Here is a 10,099-nt window from a genome sequence, read left to right on the forward strand (position 1 = left end):
ACACAATAACATACAGTATCCGTACTCTCTGTATATTTTCCATCTTTACATGGCTTTTTTTTTTTAATTTTACTTTACTCCCTTTTTAAGGGCTTTATTATCTTAAAACCATATATTTCTTTTTTATGACTGTCTATACCTTCTCTTTACTCTCCCAAGCCTACATATATTTTAAGCACACTGTGAACAGTTTAGAGATTGTTTTTTTTTTCCTCTGAATCTGTCTTTACTGCATTATCTTTATCTTTTTCTGACCACATGAGCATTTAATCAGCTAAGCAGGCATGGCTAGGATTAAAGTGGCTGGATTAAAGAGGCTGGCTCCACCCCATTCCTTGGCTTCCTGAGAGTCTAGCTTCATAGCAGAGATTGGCAGGAGCCACATGTACCCCCCCCCCACCTACCTCCCCCGCCAACTCTGGGGAGGTTCTAGGTCCATGCAGCCGCCGAGTAGTGTACTGCCAGCTGCTCAGAAACACCATATAAGTGTTTGGCAGCAGTGCCTCTTAAAAGAGTCACACAGCTTTTGCCACTAATGCTGAGTCAGGAAACCATCTCTCAAAGGAGCCATGCCTCTGCTCACTGCCAGGAAACTGAGCCGACCCAAGAAAAAGCAGTTACCAAGAAACTGCATTTGACTGTTTTTATGTGTTTAGAATCCTTTCCCAAGCTCTCTCAGGTTTTATGTGGATGTAGTTGTCCAACATTGGGAACCATTTGTAGGTGGAAGCTTTTGTTCCACCAACAACTTCCAAATGCCCAGCAGACACTTCCCAAATTACCACACAAAAGCTTATATTAATTATAACTGCTTGGTCACTAGCTCAGGCTTATTACTGGCTGGCTCTTACATTTAAATTAACCCATAATTCTTATTTATATTTAGCCATGTGGCTTGGTACCTTTCTCAGTATGGCATTCTCATCTTGCTTCTTCTGCGTCTGGCTGTCGACTCCTGACTCGCCCTTCCTCTTCTCAGCATTCTTAGTTTGCTTACCCCATCTATACTTCCTGCCTGGCTACTGGTCAATCAGTGTTTTGTTGAACCAATTTGAGTGACAAATATTTACAGTGTACAAGAGCACTATCCCACAGCAAAGGCCAGTTCTCCTATCCTCCGTGTCTGAGCTGTTTTGCAAAACTCTGTATGTCTGTACTCCAGTAAGTAAAAAGAGACCCTAGACTCTGATATCCTGACTCCAAAGTACAAGTACTTTGTCATATACTTTACACTAATATCACCACTGTGAAATATGAAATCTAAGCTGACTGTACTGACCCATCAAAAATCACACAGTTGAAAGATTCTGAAGGAAAAAAGAATGTCTGTATTCCTCTATGTACATTTGTATTTATATATGAACCAAGTAAGAGAAGTTAGAATATAGCCAGATGCCCTATTTACTGCCAAATCTCAAGCCAAAAATCTAAAATGTTATTTAATAAGGTATCACTCAGCGTCTTAGGGTTTTATTGCTGTGAAAAGACACCATGACCAAGGCAACTTTCATAAAAGAAAACATTTAATAGGGGCTGGTTTACATTTCAGAGGTTTACATTTCAGAGGTTTAGTCCATTTATCATCATGGTGGGAAGCATGACGGCACACAGGCAGACATGGTGCTGGAGAGGTAGCCGCGAGTTCTACATTTGGATCTGCGGGCAACAGGCAGAGAAACACTGGGCCTGGCTTGAGCATTTGAAACCTCAAAGCCCACCCCCAATGACACACTTCCTCCAACAAGGCCACATGTCCTAATCCTTTCAAATGATGCCACTTTTTATGAGCCTATGGGGGTCATCTTCCTTCAGACCACCACACCTAGTTATACTATTGTAAATGGTTTTAATATGTCACATGTAGAATCAAAACAGATGCCAACACATTTCCAGATGCTTTCACCTACAGCTCCACCCCTCGGCATTCAAGGATAAAAGACTGCCAAAAGAATCTGAGTGCTATTCCATTATTCAAATAGAATAAACTCAGGAGGCACAGGCAGGCAGATCTCTGTGGATTTGAGGCCATTCTGGTCTACATAGTAAGTTTCAGGACTGGCTACATAGTGAGACTCTGTCTTAAATACACACACACACACACACACACACACACACACACAGAGTAAAGTAATGACACACAAAAAACTTAACTTTTCTATTTTTAATATAAATTAATTACATAAAAGTTAATATAGATTAATAATAAAATTAAATTTTAATACCACTGCCACAATAAAAATACTAATAAAAAGGTTTAGCTCTGGAAACTTGATCTTTCAGTGTTCTCTATCTCAAAGAATGCATCACAATCCATCCAGTTATGTCTTATAACTACCTAGGGTAGACAAGGACATCTTCTCCCTCACCCATCACGTTCATCTACTTCTGCCTTTACTATTACCTTCTCCAAACAGTCTCATCCCACATGTGGGCTTTTCTAACACTCTCCTTACTGGACTCTCTCATTGTCAATCTTCCCCTCTTTATTTCTTCCTCGGAAAAAAATAGCATCAAGTCCTTTTGTAATAGCATTTGACAATAGCGGTAACTTCAAATGTGACTATCTAGTGTATATCTGCCTTCTCTATTACAAAGAAAGTTCCGTTGTGATGGACTACTTTACTCACTGGGTTGGCTAGTTTCAAGACAACTTGACACAAGCTAGAGTTATCTGAAAGGAGGGAATCTCGATTGAGAAGATGCCTCCATCAGATCCAGCTGTAGGGCATTTTCTTAATTAGTGATCAATGGGGAAGGGCCCAGCCCTTTGTGGGTGGTGTCATCCCTGGGCTGGTGGTCCTGGGTTCTGTAAGAGAGCAGGCTGAGCAAGCCATGATGAACAAGCCAGTAAGCGGCACCACTCCATGGCCTCTGCATCAGCTCCTGCCTCCAGGTTCCTGCCCTGTTTGAGTTCCTGTCCTGACTTCCTTTAATGATGGACTACAATGTAGATGTATAAGCTAAACAAATTCATCCTTTAAGATTTCTTTTGGTCATGGTGTTTCATCACAGCAATAGAAATCCTGACTAGGACACTCACCTACTTTACATCTGTGACCTACAGGAATCCCCAGTTAACAAATAAAAGTTATATGTGAAGTAAACACTACAAATGGATTCATAAATAGTCCTAAAAATAAAAATAAAGTAGTCATAAGGCTCAATTGCTAATATAAGGAGTACCTAATGACATAAATTCTGGTAACAGAATTGTGTCACTTAACTCTGTCAACTATATGATGCATTTCAGTTTCAATCTTGGCCTGTTTAATTGACAGTAACTCATAAAATAGTGAATTTTGAAAGTTTTTTTTTTAATCCTATGATTTAATTTAAAAAAAAAAAAAAAAAACAGGTGAATCTACAAGTCACTTACCTGTTCTACTTCCTTCAAACCTGACAACTAGCTCTGCTCCCTAGGCTACCAGCCCATCCCCACCACTCAATAGCAAATACATGCCAAGGGCGCCTTCACTAACCGCTCTCACATTCCTTCCATTCTTGAGGTAATCGCTCAGGATCTACGAAACCCATCACTTCAGTCTGAGCTCTGGCCATCGGTTCAGTCCAAAGGGTTTTTTCCTTCAAATGCAGGCATCGTATACCTGCTAAGTGGGTGACAACTGACGACACAGAAACAAGCCACTTCTACTCTGGCCTCCATAATTTAGCTTCAGGAATCTTCTCTTTGTGCTTCTATCTGGAATTGCTTTCCTCACAATTTCTACTTAACAAAACCCCTACCCACTATTTAAGATACAGATGAAATCTCGTCGGGGGTGATAGATGATAGGTAGATGATAAATACATATAAAGTAGGTAGATGGAAGGATAGATGATAAATATAGATGAATAGATATAAAATAGATGGATAAATAGAAAGACAGACAGACAGATATGGGCAGTATAAAATGGCTGCTTTGCACATATTTACTGAACTAATGCTCTTTATGCATTCCAAGATTTAAAAAAAAAAAATCTTTGCCCCTTTAGTGCATTAGGAACCATCAAAAGAAATGGATTTAAAGTCTTTGAGTTTCAGCTTCTTCATATGCAAAATATCAATAATAATAGCTCACTGAGTTCATATAATGTGGAAATAATGCTTTGAAATTATATGGTACAGAGATGCCTCCTGGAGGCAGGGTGTGCTGATCAATAAATGTCATGATTTCATTATACAGTAAGAATCCAATGAATGCCTAGTAAATGAATAAACTCTCAGGAAAAAGTCAACTGGAAACTCAAAACTCTCAGAAAAACATATAAAACCTATGTAGTCATGTAGCCTCTTACCTTTTTTCCAATAAAGAATTCCATGAATGAATTAATTCTGAAAATAAAAATGTTGACTTTTGTTTGTTTGAAGAGGTCATTTTTTTGGGGGGGTGGGGGTTGGGTAGTTGAGAGTTTATTGTTTGTTTTGTTATGTTTTTGAGACATTCTCACTCTATAGCCCAAGCTGACCTAGAACAAATTTATGTATCCTAGCCTGGCCTCACTCGTGGAACTCCATCTGCATCAACCTCCTTCCTGAGTGATAGAATTACAGGCATGCATCAATTCTAAAATATTATGTGTGTATAATCTTAAACATAGCTGAAAACACTTCAGATTTATTAGGAATATTCCCAACTCGGAAGGGTAGATTTTAATTTTATTGATAGTTATAGATTGTATCACACACGCGCCTTTGTGTGTCCCAACACTCTGGACTCCGAGATAGGAAGACAGAATTAGGGCCAGCCCAGGTTGCATAATGAGACAGTTTTTAAAAAAGAAAGAAAACTATCTATCAGAAACTGTAATGCTGTAACACAATAATTAGAAGAGGAGCTGCAAAAGTCACTTAAATTGAAGGGAAAATAACTATCCATAGAACATTAACAAGCAAAGCAGTAATACAAAAATGTTGACCAAAGCTATCAGACTACTTAGAGCAAACAAAGCTCAAAACAGTTTCACAAAACATTTTTCAGTATATATCCAGGCTGGAGAGTTGTCTCAGGGGTTAAGAGCACTGGCTATTCTTGTAGAGGACCTCAGTTGGATTCCCAGCACCCACATGGTGGCCCACAACCATCTGTAACTCCAGTTCCAGGGGATCTGATGCCCTCTTCTGACATCAGAAACAGAAACATGTAGAAAAACATTCACACAAAAATAAAAAATAAAAAATACTCTTTTAAAATACATATGCATCCCATTTTTTTAGAAACAGTATCAATTAAGTGACCTCTAACCTCTTTTTACTAAATTATACCATCCCTCACATTGCCCAATTTTTAACTTCAGTTTTCAAATTCTATGGCAGATGAACCAGTCAATTAGCTACTGACACTGGACTAATTAGCACTCTTCCCTGTTTGGGCTTTATAATTCGAAACTCAGAAAATACAGAGACTTTACATTTCAAAGCCTTCCCAACCCCTCTGGGTACTTCCAAAGACCCATAAAGACTCATTATCTAATTACAGATCACAAGCAGCAGGAAGGAAGGATAGCTCCTTTGTGTCTATCTGCTATCAGCTGACACAAAACCAATCCAAAATGCTACGGGGATGTCAAGTCAGAAAAGGTAAACAAACAGAAGAAAATCCCCACCTAAGTAATTCAAATATTAAAAAGCCATAAGGCGATATATTCTTAACTCCGAGGTAACGCTGAACCCCACGTGGAAAAGTAATCAGTAAATAACAAAAAAGTAAGACAAAGAAACCCTGAGAAACATAAACTCAAGCAAAGTCATGCTGAACTGACCCTGCGACATCTGTCATCGCACAGAAGATGATATCCTGAGTTTCCAACTTCAAAAACCCTCAGATGTAGGTGGGCATGTGAGAGTGAGCAAAAGCCAAACTAGTGAAGCCAGCATCATTAGTACAGCCAGAGTAGAGTGGTACAGACTGGAGTTACCCCCAAAGGGGCAATGGGGCTACAGATGGACAGATTGAGATCTAACATTTCCCACACGCGCTTTTGTTTGTTTGTTTGTTTTAAATGGAAAGAAACTGGGGCAGTGAGACCAGAAAGGGTCAATGGGATGAGGCAGCTAGGGATAAAACAGCTCCCGGTCTGGTCAAGAAGGATAGAACAGCTGGCCACTGAGAGGCTTACAGTTCAAAGCGCGAGGGAGAACTCGAAGATGACCCGCACAAGGAAGAAGAATCGGAAGAAGCTCCAACACCCTCCAGGAACCCAGACGGTTGGCCAGGGTCTGCACCAAGGGCAGGGCCTCGCAGAACCGGCCATTCGGAGACTACAAACACCAAACTCCAACCTTCTCCACTCCGCCAGCCTCAAGCCGACCCCTTGGCGGCGACACGGGACAGGTAACTGTACAGCGGCGCAGGAGTCCCCACACCAGGATACGCTCCGGCTCCAGCAGCGGCGCCGAGCAGCGCGTACGCACCGCGGGACGTACGGGACAGGGCCCCGTGCGGCCACCGTAGCACGGGACGCTGATGCCTCTGCAGGCCGCGATCCTGCAAGCAGCTCTGTCCCGGGCCCTAGGCTCCTGGGCTGCAAGCACAGAGCCCAGAGTCGTGCAACTGTGAGCGGCAGCCTCGTGTTAGCGTTTACAGCTGCCCCCCGCAGGTGTAACTACTGTATCTAAGCTACCAGCTGCCACGCACCGTGAGTGTTGGGGCCTCGGGACTACAAGATCCAGCATGCACAGAGCTCTGGGTCCTTATGACCAAACCTTCTTGGATAAAAATACTAAGTCTCTCTGCACCAAGGAAACTGTGGTTAGGGGTGCTGATTGCATCTTGGTGGAGCATCTAGGGACGTGTGCATTCAGTTTTCACATTCAGATTCTCGTCAAGGATTGAAATGCAGGATCCGCCTTTAGGAAATGTGGAGAGAAATACTAAATAATGACAAAATGTAATTCTACTAATATATCGTTTTCAGTAACTGTTGAAGCAATGCATAAGAAATAAGAGTAGAAACTAGAAGGGGAAAAAAAGACAGCAGCCTCTGCTACCCTACAGTTGAACCGCTAGAGAATGACAGCCTAGAATACAAAATATATTCTTCTAATTTTAACTGTGTTTCATGATTAGAATTCAGGGGTGTTTTAAGACAGACTCTCGAAATTCCGCCAGGCTGGCCGGAAACTTGTGATCTTTTCTCAAACACTGGGGAAAATATCTTTATTGTTATTCTCATGCAGACATCTACCTAGAGTTTTTAGAGCGATTTATTCACCATTCACATGGGACAGCCAAATAATCAGTGGAGGGGTATGGCAAGACAAGTGGAAGATTTATTAGCATAGATAACAAAGTATCTGCTCCCTTATCTACTTGGATATTTTGTTTTGATATGCAGAACACTTTCTGACGACTTAGAGAAGGTAACACGCATCTCACAAGCTGTCCCAAGCCCTTTTATAACTTCTCTAAGGACTTGTATGAGGGTTCTCTAAAGGAACAGTGTTATGCCCAGATTGGGACCCCAAAGACAAACCACCACAGACCTTAGGTTCAGAATGCAATTAGCACGGTTTATTTCTGTTTACAAGCCGCGGACAGGGAAGCTCGATCCAAAGCACTCACTCGTAGTTGTGAGGCCAGGAGGAACTTGCTTTTTCTTTGTGTGGCTGACTTTTTAAAGGTAAAATCCACAAGCCCTTCAGGGGGGTTGGGGGAGTTTTGCAAGGGTGCAACTCGGATTGGTTTATCTTTATCTCTGTTCTCTTTTAATTGGGTGAGGGTATGTAACCTTTGAATTTACTGGTTGGTGGTTACAATTTATTACTTTGGGGGCAGTCCAGCACAAGTCCCAGGCTTTGTCCTTGAGCCACCATGGGGGCTGGCTGGTCAAGCACGTACTGCACATAACTCTAAGTTGGTGAGGGGCCCCAGAAAGTAAACATCTGGCTAAACTTTGAGCAGTCTTTTGTTCATGGCCCTTCCAGAAACTGCTTGCTCAAGCCTCAGGAAACTGAAATTGAGGCCTGATCTCTGAGAGAAGACTGAGCAGCCTGTTATGGCATCTGCTTGGTCCTTTCAACAGAACTGATAGTGGCTTACAGGATGTAGTCCAGGTAGTTCAACAATGGCTGTCTCACACTGGAAAGGCGACTAGTAGTTGCTAAATCCATGAGACTGAAGGTCTCAGAAATCCCAGTCTGGTGCTGGAGTCCTGGAAGATTCCTGGAGGTCTGTCTTCGTTTGAATCCCAAAGAAGTTGGATTTAGTACTGGCCGCAACAGGATAGATGAGCTTGCCAGCGAAAGTAGGACCAAGTGGGCATGAAGCGTTTTCCTTCTTCCGTGTGGTCCAGTTGTACAGAGGATCTTTCTACTTCAAATAATCTGTTTAAGAAAATTCCTCACTAGAGTGCCCAGCAGCTTTAGCCTGAATTAATTCCAGATGTAGTCAAATCGACCACCAAGATTAGCAATCACATTATTATTACCAGAATGACTATATTTTGGGCATACTATCTTAACAAGCCGTAAGAATCAGTGCTTGGATTTGTATGGTAACTATACAAAATTATGGTATATGTGTATATAATGCAAGCATAGGCTTTCTGTAGATTTATAGTAAAACAAACTTTAATTGGTTAGAAAAGGAAATGATAATGCCTTTCGTTTTTGCAGTTTCACATAGGAGTCACAGAGGGACTTTATATTCTCTAACACTGGCATGGAATCAGCTACCATATAAACTGCTTTCCAACTCCAGTGTGCTAAATTATGCAGTAGAAGCAAGTAAATATTTAAAATCGATGATCATGGAAAACAGTCTGCTGCTTCTCATACTCATGCACCAAACTGGGACTGCAGTGGGGGAGAATTTCCAGTCGTGATTTGATGGGAATGTTGATGAACTATAGTTAGGAGAAGTGGGATCCATTGGTGTCTGCAGTAGATAAACACTAAATTGCACTCACTTCACAGTGATATTAAGGAAGCTTTTTAAATATGCTGCACTTCTGGAAGACACATTTCTAAAGCAGTTTCAATGATCAATTGTGTAAATGAACACAGAGAGGTTAAAAGGGACATAATTTATGTAACAGACTGCTTTTTAGAGATTCCTAGAGCTGCAACGTTCAGCAGAAGTCTCTCCTGCAAATATCTTCATCTACTTCAGCCGGTTGCCGTACACATAAGAGTAAAAACTGGACAGACTGCTCCTTTTAGTTCAGCAGATCAGAGACAAAGCACTATTAGCTATTCCTGAAGCAGGGGTAGTTTTGTTAATTAGGAGAAATTTCAAGGGGAAAGGACAGAGATGAGAGCTTCAGCTTTTAGAAAGCTTTAAAAAACATGTATATAACCGTAACCAAATAATCACTTAAACATTCATTAAATTGTAACTCTTTATTAGCTGATCTACCTTCTAAAAGGCAAGAACTGCCTTGTGAACATCTCTGTTCCTCAGACTCCAAACACTATACTTTGTACCAGCCAACTAGTTCTCAGAGTTTCTCGGTGTACAGTGGTGCCAGAGACCCCACAGCATCCTTTTCATTCATGCTACTAACTCCTTTGTTAATTTGAGGGTTTTGTTGTTGTTATTTTGTTTGGGGACAGGGTTTCGTGTAGCCCAGGATGGTCTCTACCTCACAAAGTGGCAGAAAATGACTTTGAACTCCTGCCTCTGAATCCCAAGTAGTTTTCATGTAAGATGTTTCATTTGAGCCATATATCCAGATGCCTATTTTATGCTTTATTTTTTATATAGGTCTTGCTAAGTTCCTACGGCCTTGAACTTACTTTGTAGCCCTGCTTCGTGTAATCTGCCCACCTCAGCATCCCAAGTAGCTGGGATTACAAGCCTGTTACCAGGTCCAAATTTAATGTAACATTAGTTTTTTTGCTTTGATTTTAGGGATGATGTTGTTGCTTTTCTTTGTTTGTTTGTTTGTTTGTTTGTTTGTTTGTTTGAGACAGGGTCTTAATGTATAGCCCTGGCTAATCTGATACTCTCAGAAACCTGCCTGCCTCTGCCTCCCAAATGCCTGGATTAAAGGTGTGTACCACCACACCTGGTTAATATAGGTTATTTCTAATGCCCATGCTTTTTTTTAATTAGTAATCCAAGTTATATAATAAAATAATGATTATAACTAGAATATT

At 41.1% G+C, this 10,099-nt stretch overlaps 1 protein-coding gene across 6 annotated transcripts in view; it reads right to left on the reverse strand.

Moving 5' to 3' along the window:
• The window catches only part of Atg4c (autophagy related 4C cysteine peptidase), a 121,340-nt gene extending 114,938 nt beyond the window's left edge, over window positions 1-6,402 (reverse strand). For 3 of the 6 annotated variants that reach the window (XM_052715283.1, XM_052715284.1, XM_052715282.1), the window contains exon 1: window positions 6,118-6,392. The gene's annotated coding sequence lies outside the window, so the exon portion shown is untranslated. Of the gene's footprint in view, window positions 1-5,760; window positions 5,781-6,117 lie in introns of those variants that run through there. The other 3 variants (XM_052715287.1, XM_052715285.1, XM_052715286.1) reach the window with 3 other exon arrangements.
• Between the last annotated feature and the right edge of the window lie 3,697 nt (window positions 6,403-10,099).

Source organism: Peromyscus californicus, unplaced genomic scaffold, assembly GCF_007827085.1.
Source record: "Peromyscus californicus insignis strain IS unplaced genomic scaffold, ASM782708v3 Scaffold_5__1_contigs__length_169319896, whole genome shotgun sequence".
NCBI lineage: Eukaryota > Metazoa > Chordata > Mammalia > Rodentia > Cricetidae > Peromyscus > Peromyscus californicus.